The following is a 9326-nucleotide window of genomic DNA, read 5'->3' as shown; positions in this document are numbered from 1 at the left end:
TAGTGCTAAATACACTAGTAACATGCTAGAACCATACCAGAGCCCGTTTATATTGTACCGAATTTTGGTTGCAGTTCCGCCAGAGTTCCACTGGGGGCGATCGCCATGAGTGCAAAATGAATGGGAGTCTATGGGGCTAGACGGCTAAATTTGTCCCTTTCACCCGATTGCCGTTGAGAAATCTCAGATCTGAATGTAGGTTTTGCAAGTTCAACATGGGTTATAGGTCGAAAGTTGAGTTAACGAGTACTTATGTCCTTTCGATTTCTTACAGGTTGAGTTGTTGTTGCCCATAACACGCTAGCATTCTGCTAATGAACGTATAACGTATGACGTCATTGACATTTTAAAATACTTTTTAAAGCAAATTAGTGGCTCTAAAAAAATCTAGCACCCAGCTATGTGTAATTTCTTTGCATCTCCTTTTGAATACAACATTCAAATTACTAGACAAAAAATTATATCCTGAGAAAAGTGGATTTTGAGGGGTATACCGCCATTGACCTCCATTCATTCTGCACTCGTCCTGTGAGCGCCCTCATATGGAATCAGAGTGGAACTGCAACCAGTTCAGAAGCCGGAAGTGTAGTGAGAGTGAAACTTCTCGCCATATAGAGTGCCGAGTTATGACGTCACTTTGTAGGCCAAAACGCGGAAGTGAGTTAGCATTTTAGCACCTCCGGTTCCCTCGCCCTAAAGTCTATGGGTTTTTTGAGTGGGTTTTTGCTAAATCGCCTGAAATAAGGTCTGTGGTTAACAAAGCCTCTAAATATTTTCACGTTTTGATCTATGACATAAAACAAACCAGTTATAACCTGTTTGTGATTTTTTTAAACTTTATTGTGTCTTAAAAACGGTGGTTGCTAACAAGTTGCTAAAAGGGACTACATCCTTTGGCGGGGACTTTAGACGTCATCATGACAAACATGAAATCTCTCACTAGCCTGCGTTTCAGCCTCACGTTCTTAGAAGTCTACCTTTCAGTTAATATACATAACGTTATATTATTATTATTATTATTATTATTATTATTAAATAAATTATATATTATAGATTTAGTCTAATTGTAGTTTTTCCAAATATTGTTGTACACAGAATTCTGTGATATTAAGGTAACCGATTACCAATTCTTTATTTCTGTGGAGAGACTGTAGGTCGACAATGGTGTTTAAGTCGTCGAATGAAAGATGCTCGTTTTACCTTTTTCCGTCCGATGTTACCCAGAGGAGACTCTGGGTCCGTGCTGTAAGTTAAGCTCACACAACGATGATTTCCATGTGAACACTGTATTTATTTACTTAATTTGTGTGGGAAGGAAGTTTATTTGTTGGTGTTTGTTTGCAGTCTAATGTTACTTTGACGGTCAGATGGAGTTAAAAAGGCTAGCAAGAATAAACGTTTTTCATAACCAAATCAACAGATTAAATACCTCTGTCTTTCTCTTAAAACATCTAAAAGCTTGTTTACTTTGCCACTGTTTAATAGATTAGATCCTCTGCAGTTTTATTAAAGGCTAACGTTACGTCGAGAAATGTGTTTAATTAAAATATTCAAAATAATACCTGGTTTATTGACTCTTATTGTAACTTGTTTGGATATAATTATAGAAAGGGTGTGTCCTGCACCCTGATATTTGTGAACTTGGCTTTTACCCACTTATAATAATATGATTGTATTTGTAAACAGCATTAGTTAAGGCATTAGGTAACAATGATATTAATCTTTGTTATTTTAGTTGTAAATGTTAACTATATTTAATGTGCTATATAAACGTGGACAGATCAATGAAGAAGATTAATGTAAATGCTGAAAAACTCTATTCTAATTTAATACAAATATTTTATTGTGTGATCCCCCTCCCTTGTAATTTTAATCTGTAAAGGTGTTACTTCCATAAAACTAACATTGCTTATTTTGAATTTATCCTTATACGAGCTGACCGGAAGCCCAGTGTCCATTCTCGCATCTGCAGCTGTCATTTTCCTGCAGGGGAAAAAAAAATGCCCCTGTTTTGTTTTTAGTTACCAAACGGCAGTTGTTTTCAGTTTACTTATTTTATGAAAATAAAGATGTTTACTACAACTCTTGCTGTAAGGTTTCTGTGGCTCAATTATTAGAGCATTTTGTTAACTGTGCAAAAGGTTGCGAGTTCAATTCCCAGAGAACACGCTGATATGTATAGCCTGAATACACTGTAAGTCGCCTGTCTGACAAATACCAAAAATTAAATGTTAAACCAGTGCTTCCCAAACCTGTCCTGGAGGACCCCCCTGCCCTGCACCTTTTGTATGTCTTCCTTATCTAACACACCTGATTCAACTCATCAGACTAAATTGGGTGTGTCTGATTAGGGAGACATACAAAATGTGCAGAGCAGGCAGTCCTCCAGGACAGGTTTGGGAACCACTGTGTTAAACTATTCTAACTACACTCCAGTCAGCTCACAGTAATTTGAATGTGAGATAAAATTTACTACACTGTCTCTCGCATTGGGGCTTGTGGATTACCAGGTAAAAATAGAAAATGTGAACAAAATGAGTATATATGGTTTAATTATAATATATTATAATAAGCATTTGTTGATGCTATTGGACAATTCTCTTTAAATTCAACATATATAATTATATACAACTATTATATTAAATGTTTGGAATTTAACTGTGTTATGCTTGTTCAGAGATTGTTTGTATAGTTATCTTAAATACATAGAACACTAGCACGGTTTTTTTCTGGCGAATTAGCAAATGGTATGCAAACATACAATCAAACATAATACAATGAAAGATAATCTTTAAAGTTTGTTTGGGGCACAATGATCATGCATAATGATCTTTATCACAAAGAAAATAATATTAAGGTTATATAAACTAAACTAACTAACAAAATAAACGAATTAATAAAACATTAACACAAGATCTCAGAGAGGCACGCATAAACAAAATTAGTTTCTAACATTTTTGGAAAAAACGAATGGGCAATATTTCTCATGAAAAAGTGGATAAGTGTTCGGTTCATACACAGCGCAGATCATAATGAGCGAGCGTGTTTTTTAAATAAAGTTTGATGATGACGTTGATCCGTGACCATGGTGTGCTGTAGTCCGTTTATAGCCTACCGTTAGCATTTTATATCTGACAGCTTTATTTAGGCTTCGAAATGTATACATTTTGGATTAACTTGTAAAGATTATCTTGGTAGACAAAACGTGTAAGGGTCATAACTCTTTGTTGAACACAGATCTTATTTTTTGCGATTTTCCAAAAGTCTATGGGGAAAATGCATAGGCTTTTCGACAAGGGAACCCATGCGCCGCTAACTTCCGGGTTGTCCTACAAAGTGACGTCATAACTTCGGCACTCTATTAGACATTCTCTGATAATACGCAGACTTGGCAACTATGGTGATGACGCACGAGCCGCAACTATGGCAGCTGAGAAGGCCATTCGGAATTTTCGGAGCCTGATGAAATCGGTATAAATACGTGCAAAATACGCTCCATGTTACAGTCACTGCCCTTGCCGTCCAGAATAAAAGAGAACATCCCAATCGAGTGAAGGGATTTGTAGAAACTGTGGTTCCTAATTATTGTGATCCAACATTTGCCTCGCATTTCAGGATGAAAAGACAAACATTTCAGGTGAAGGATAATCCACTTATCTCAGAGACTGTGTTAGGATATATGACCTTATTATTTTTATTGTGAGTATTAGGCTTATCATTATTGCTGATCACTGTTGTTGTGCTATGATGTCTAATATTACCCATTATATAATCAGAGGGGTATAGAAAAGTTTATGAAAGTGTCACTCATAATACAATAGCAAAATACATAAATATGTATAGTATTATGTTATTTTTGTTGTATTGATCAGTTTCTAGAGGAAAGGATATGGACCAGAAGACATTGCAATTACTAAATGATATTTAGACAGACTTAAAGAAGTTCCAGATCTATACTTGCGCTCTTATTATTTCAGTTATTTTGCCTTTAATGTAAAGAAAAATAAGGGCTCGCAAAATTTCATAATCCCTTGTAGCCCTTCGAGCAGACATTCTTCAGGTTTAGTAGCCCAAAATGAATTTAACAAATAAAAAAGACATTGGCTGAACTTTACTGTGGACAAATCAGCATGATCGGCAAATACTAATGACAATTCAATAAATCCACCGAACCACCGATTGCTGCGAAGTTTCTGAGTGAAAATGTTGCAAACAATTACCAAGAAACAGCAAGTAACGCATTGAATTATATATGAAATGTACATGTAGATAACTGGCAATAGTATTTTCTCTAATAACTAGTCGTGACCTAGTGGTTAGAGAGTTTGACTCCTAACCCTAAGGTTGTGGGTTCGAGTCTCTGGCTAGCAATACCACGACTGAGGTGCCCTTGAGCAAGACACCGAGCCCCTAACTGCTCCCCGGGCGCCGCACTGCTCCGGGTGGGTCTTCACGGTGTGTCTGTGTTCACTGCTGTGTGTGTTCACTTTGGATGGGTTAAATGCAGAGCACGAATTCTGAGTATGGGTCACCACACTTGGCTGTGTTTTTTTTTTTTTTTTTGCAACTTTGAAAATTAATTTTTTAGTGCTGGGCAACGATTAATCGTCAAAAATTAATACATTAATAAATTAATTAATGTAAAAAAAAAAAAGACATTGGCTGAACATATGATGCGATAAAATTCACAATACAGATTACACCATAAAATTTTCTTACTATATATGTTTTTTTTTTTTTTACTAAATTAGATTTAAGACAAATTATAAATGAAAAGGTGTCATTTTATTATTTCTCAGACAAAATGCTGCATATTTCTTTGTGAAATTAAAATGTTAAATAATAAAACTAATTTGAAATTTTAAAACAAATCCCAAATCAAATAAAAAAATATATATAACTAAAAGAAATCTCTTCATATAAACAAAGGCTTTATCTGTGCTTTATTTAAAATCAGAGGCAACCATTTGAATTACTATCCAAAAAAGATGGTAAATACATGTTATTTGGATTGTATAATTTAAAAATTTGAAGCAAAAACCAAATGGTCTGATTTTAGTTTTGTGAATGAGACGCAAATGTCACTCTCTGACAGCAGGTGGCATTAATGGAACACCAGGTATTTAAAGGCTGCTGCCCCTTTAAGACCGAATGCACGGATCCAATATAATAATGCACAGGAGATTTCTTTCTCAACTGTATACGTTCACTTAAGACATAACTGACTGTGTTTACGAGAATACTTGCAGAGACAATTATTTTGAGATAATTTTGTGTGTATATGTCCGTTCAGAAGCAAGGATACGAGAAAGAGGAATCAATTTCGTGTATGCGCATTTTCTGAAATGCGGCTCTCTGTGCGCGCTTTGAATGAGTGCGCGCAAGCTCCGAATGCGCGCGAACGGATTATAAAACGCTTGAATGTTTAAATCAGCAAGACTTAGAAACAACTGCAAACTATCAACTGCGATCCGTTTCACCCCCGCGAATCAAGTTAGGAATTTTACATCACTACGTCGGGCTAGCGATTTTGCGAGCCCTGAACATATGCAAACAATATACTTGCTCTTGTGAATTTATTTTGATGTTAATTACATTGTGCGAGCTGCGTCTTTAATACCGCGTGGTTTATATGTTGCTGACATGTTTGACACACCCACCAAACAAGAGAAAACATATCTCACCCCGTTGCACACGTTTCCAGGAAACATGTCGTTCAAACCTGTAACGAATAGGTATGGCCTGCGTCCCAATTTGCACACGATCCATCCTAAATTATACGTGATATTAGTAATTTTCAATACTATTTAGGGCAGAATTGGCGGATAATTATGGGATTAATATCCTGCCATGATTCAAAACTGAAAATAAAGTTCTGATAGGTTGAAAATAAGTGTTCGAAAACTCAAAATCTTACAAAAAAAGTTGTGCAAGATCGAAAAATAAGATTTGCAACATTTCTAACACTTTCAAGAAATTTAACGGACGTCCCATTCATTCACCTGTCGAACACCCCAGAGTCCAGCGCTCTGATCACCCATCCGATCAGGAACTCCTGCCAGCATCTTTATGTTCTTCAGAGGGATGCCTTTACTCACTCCACGTGCAAGAATAAGAGCAGCGATGTGTCTTGAATCATTCGTGTCGAGTCTTCTTCGTTTTGCGTTGGAAATGTGCTCAAGACTGTTTTCACTAGCTGCGGCCATCAGTGTTGCTAATCAATTAATATCGCCCAGTTGTACGGATAATAATCAGGAAGATAAAAGTATATCTTAAATCCATGGCGGATGGCATAAAACTTTGAGGTGCATCTTCCCCTTGAATTCACTAAACCGTTTCTCAAGCGGAAGGCTGCATCTTCCGTAGGTCGCGTTTGCAGGCTGCATGCGTCATTAAGCGTGGTTTATTCCAGTTAGCCGAGCATTACATTCGCGAGTCATAAGCATATCACAACCATTTACGCTTAATTAAGAATAATGGTCAAATTTATAACTCTTGATATTCTAAAATAAGATCTTCTTTATTGGAAATTTTGTTATAACATGTTCTACATTTCCTTCCTAATTACAATACATACTTTCCGGTTTCATGTCTATTCCAATTGCTATTAAGAGCAGTATGACAAAATCAAAAGCCTTGAGTCTACGGTTTCTTGACGTCCATTTCTTTCTGACACTCTCTCTACCAACAACTTAAAGTATTTCCTTGAACTGCGTAATATATGAACTTCTACTATAACTTCTTCTACTGCGTAATATGTGAACTTCTACTATTCTTCTTGTATTATTATGTAACATTTTCCTTTATTCACCAAATATTTCAGTCTCCGTAAAGACCGTCAAAAATTGCCAGAGCCGACTATATTTCAAGTCGTCACGGCGGGGTATTGGGTAAAGTTTTCAATTAGCAATAATCGCGCCTCGGATAAACCTCATAGGCTACGATACTGCCACTGCGCAAAGCTGATATCATGCTCTCCAGAGAGGGGACATCATTGATATAAATTTGATGTATAATATATAAGCTGAAAATTATAGTTTTTAAATGTAAAATTGAGTTTTTTCAAACAAAAATTAAAGTATTGAGGAAAATAATTTTGCTTTTTGCAAACAAAAATAAATAATTGCTAAAACATAAATGATACCGTGCGAAAGCAATGATTTTGCAATACATATTTTCCATGGTCATATCTAAAATTTTTATTTGCAACACTGATTTTATTTTGCGCGTCAGTCTAGTTTGAGCTTGCGCTGCAGTTTTTCCTGTGCGCTTCATTTTTCTGCGCGTCTCGCTTTGTGACGCTGTTTTGACGTGGGGGTGGAGTCAAGGGGCAGGGGCGTGTACAACATGCCTCCCTGGAAGTGACGTCATCGGCCCGAGACGCAGCTCACTGATCCAGGTACTGTCATGATGAGCAGATGCATGCGAGTGGATCGCTTCCTTTTATTCACTAGCATTAAAACATGCATGGTTTCCGTTTTATTAACTTTATTAACAAATGTATATGTGTATTAGCAGCGTTTGCTCAAGTTAAAGAAGTTGTTACCATGCACATCTGTTGTTTATTTCTCTCGATGTGCGCTCTTTTACTGGCATAAAGTTGGCTTGACGTTGGACGTTCGATATTCGCAAATCTAGGGACCGTCTCTAAAGTTACATGCGAAACTACTATACACTTCTCTAACGTCAATAGCATTGCAAGTAGAATGACTAACAGTCATGAAAACAACTGTTAACTGTTCATCCAGGTGTCAACTATAATGCACACCTTTTATATTTTTGATAATTATTAAAATAAACTGTAAATCATATGTAAAATATTGCTACTTTTCATTACCAAATGGGCGTAAACACTAATTTAAAGCTCAAAAGCTCAAATGAAAAATAGCAATATTTTACATATGATTTACAGTTTAGTTGAATAATTATGAAAAATATGAACGGTGTGCATTATAGTTGACACGAACATGAACACTTTACAGTATTTTTATGAAAGTGAGTCATTCTGTTCAAATGCTATTGAGCTTTAAATTTGTATTTAAGTGCATTCGGTAATGAAAAGTAGCAATATTTTACATATGATTTACAGTTTATTTGAATAATTATGAAAAAATATGAATGGTGTGCATTATAGTTGACACCTAGATGAACACTTTATAGTATGTTTTATGAAATTGAGTCATTCTGTTCAAATGCTATTGAGCTTCAAATTATGGCATATTTTAAATTTGAGCCCATTCGGTAATGAAAAGTAGCAATATTTTACATTTGATTTACAGTTTAATATTTGATTTAAAGAAAAAATATAAAAGGTGTGCATTATAGTTGACACCTGGATGAACAGTTAACAGTTGTTTTCATGACTGTTAGTCATTCTCCTTGCATGCTATTGACGTTAGAGAAGTGTATAGTAGTTTCGCATGTAACTTTAGAGACGGTCCCTAGATTTGTGAATATCGAACGTCCAACGTCAAGCCAACTTTATGCCAGTCACACACTTTTATAGCATTAAATGTGTATTGTTTCATTTGGCTAACTGCATGTGTATTAACAGTGTTTGTTTAAGATCTAACCTGTGGGAGGACGCCAGCGCACAGAAGCGTTCTTTGTTCACATTAGTTCAGAGTTACTGCTAGTTTTAATGTAAAATTATGCAATTCACTTCATAAACTATAACGTACATCATTAAAGAGGTCTACGACTCAAGTTTTATATCGATCTCGACTTCGTTTTTCATTTACATAACTCCTGGCATAAATTAATAAATGACTGTCATTGTAAGATAAAAAAAAATGAAGCTCGAATCTTTTTGGTTTAATTTTGCCACGAGTTTAATGCATAAACAAACCCGCGTGACCATAGCAACCTGAGATTATCAGAGATTGATCAAATATTTTTATCCATCCCACAGTCCGTTGATCGTGTCTTTTTATGTAATATATGTGCATATAAGGCTTTTATTATTTTTATCATTATATATATATAATATATCCAAGTGGATGCTGCACACTGCTGGTGGTTGAGGAGAGACCCCCTACATGATCGTACAGCGAATTGGGTGTACAACAATACATTATAAAAACGCTATATAAATGCATCATTCATTTATTCATATAGGCTAACCGTATATAATAATATTATATTAAATAGGGCTATATTTTTATATTTATTGTTATGCTTATTTCCCTTTTATTCGTGTATTGCTTACCTAATTAACGTTCTTTGTTAAATTAGTGTTTTCATTTACAAATGAAACTAGCGAATTATTCATTTATAATTCTAGTATTTATTATTATAGGGTTATTGTTAAATTCATCCTCTAAAGT

The 9326-nt window shown here is 35.4% G+C and overlaps 1 non-coding gene across 1 annotated transcript; it reads right to left on the bottom strand.

The window, feature by feature from the left end:
• Positions 1–6823: 6823 nt before the first annotated feature.
• On the bottom strand, positions 6824–6964 carry LOC122137296. The gene has a single exon (XR_006154749.1). It is a non-coding gene; the product is annotated as a U4 spliceosomal RNA (small nuclear RNA).
• Positions 6965–9326: the final 2362 nt, after the last annotated feature.

This window comes from Cyprinus carpio, chromosome B4 (assembly GCF_018340385.1).
Source record: "Cyprinus carpio isolate SPL01 chromosome B4, ASM1834038v1, whole genome shotgun sequence".
Taxonomy (NCBI): Eukaryota; Metazoa; Chordata; class Actinopteri; order Cypriniformes; family Cyprinidae; genus Cyprinus; species Cyprinus carpio.
The sequence above is the reverse complement of the archived record's forward strand: the minus strand, read 5'-3'. Positions and strand labels throughout refer to the sequence as shown.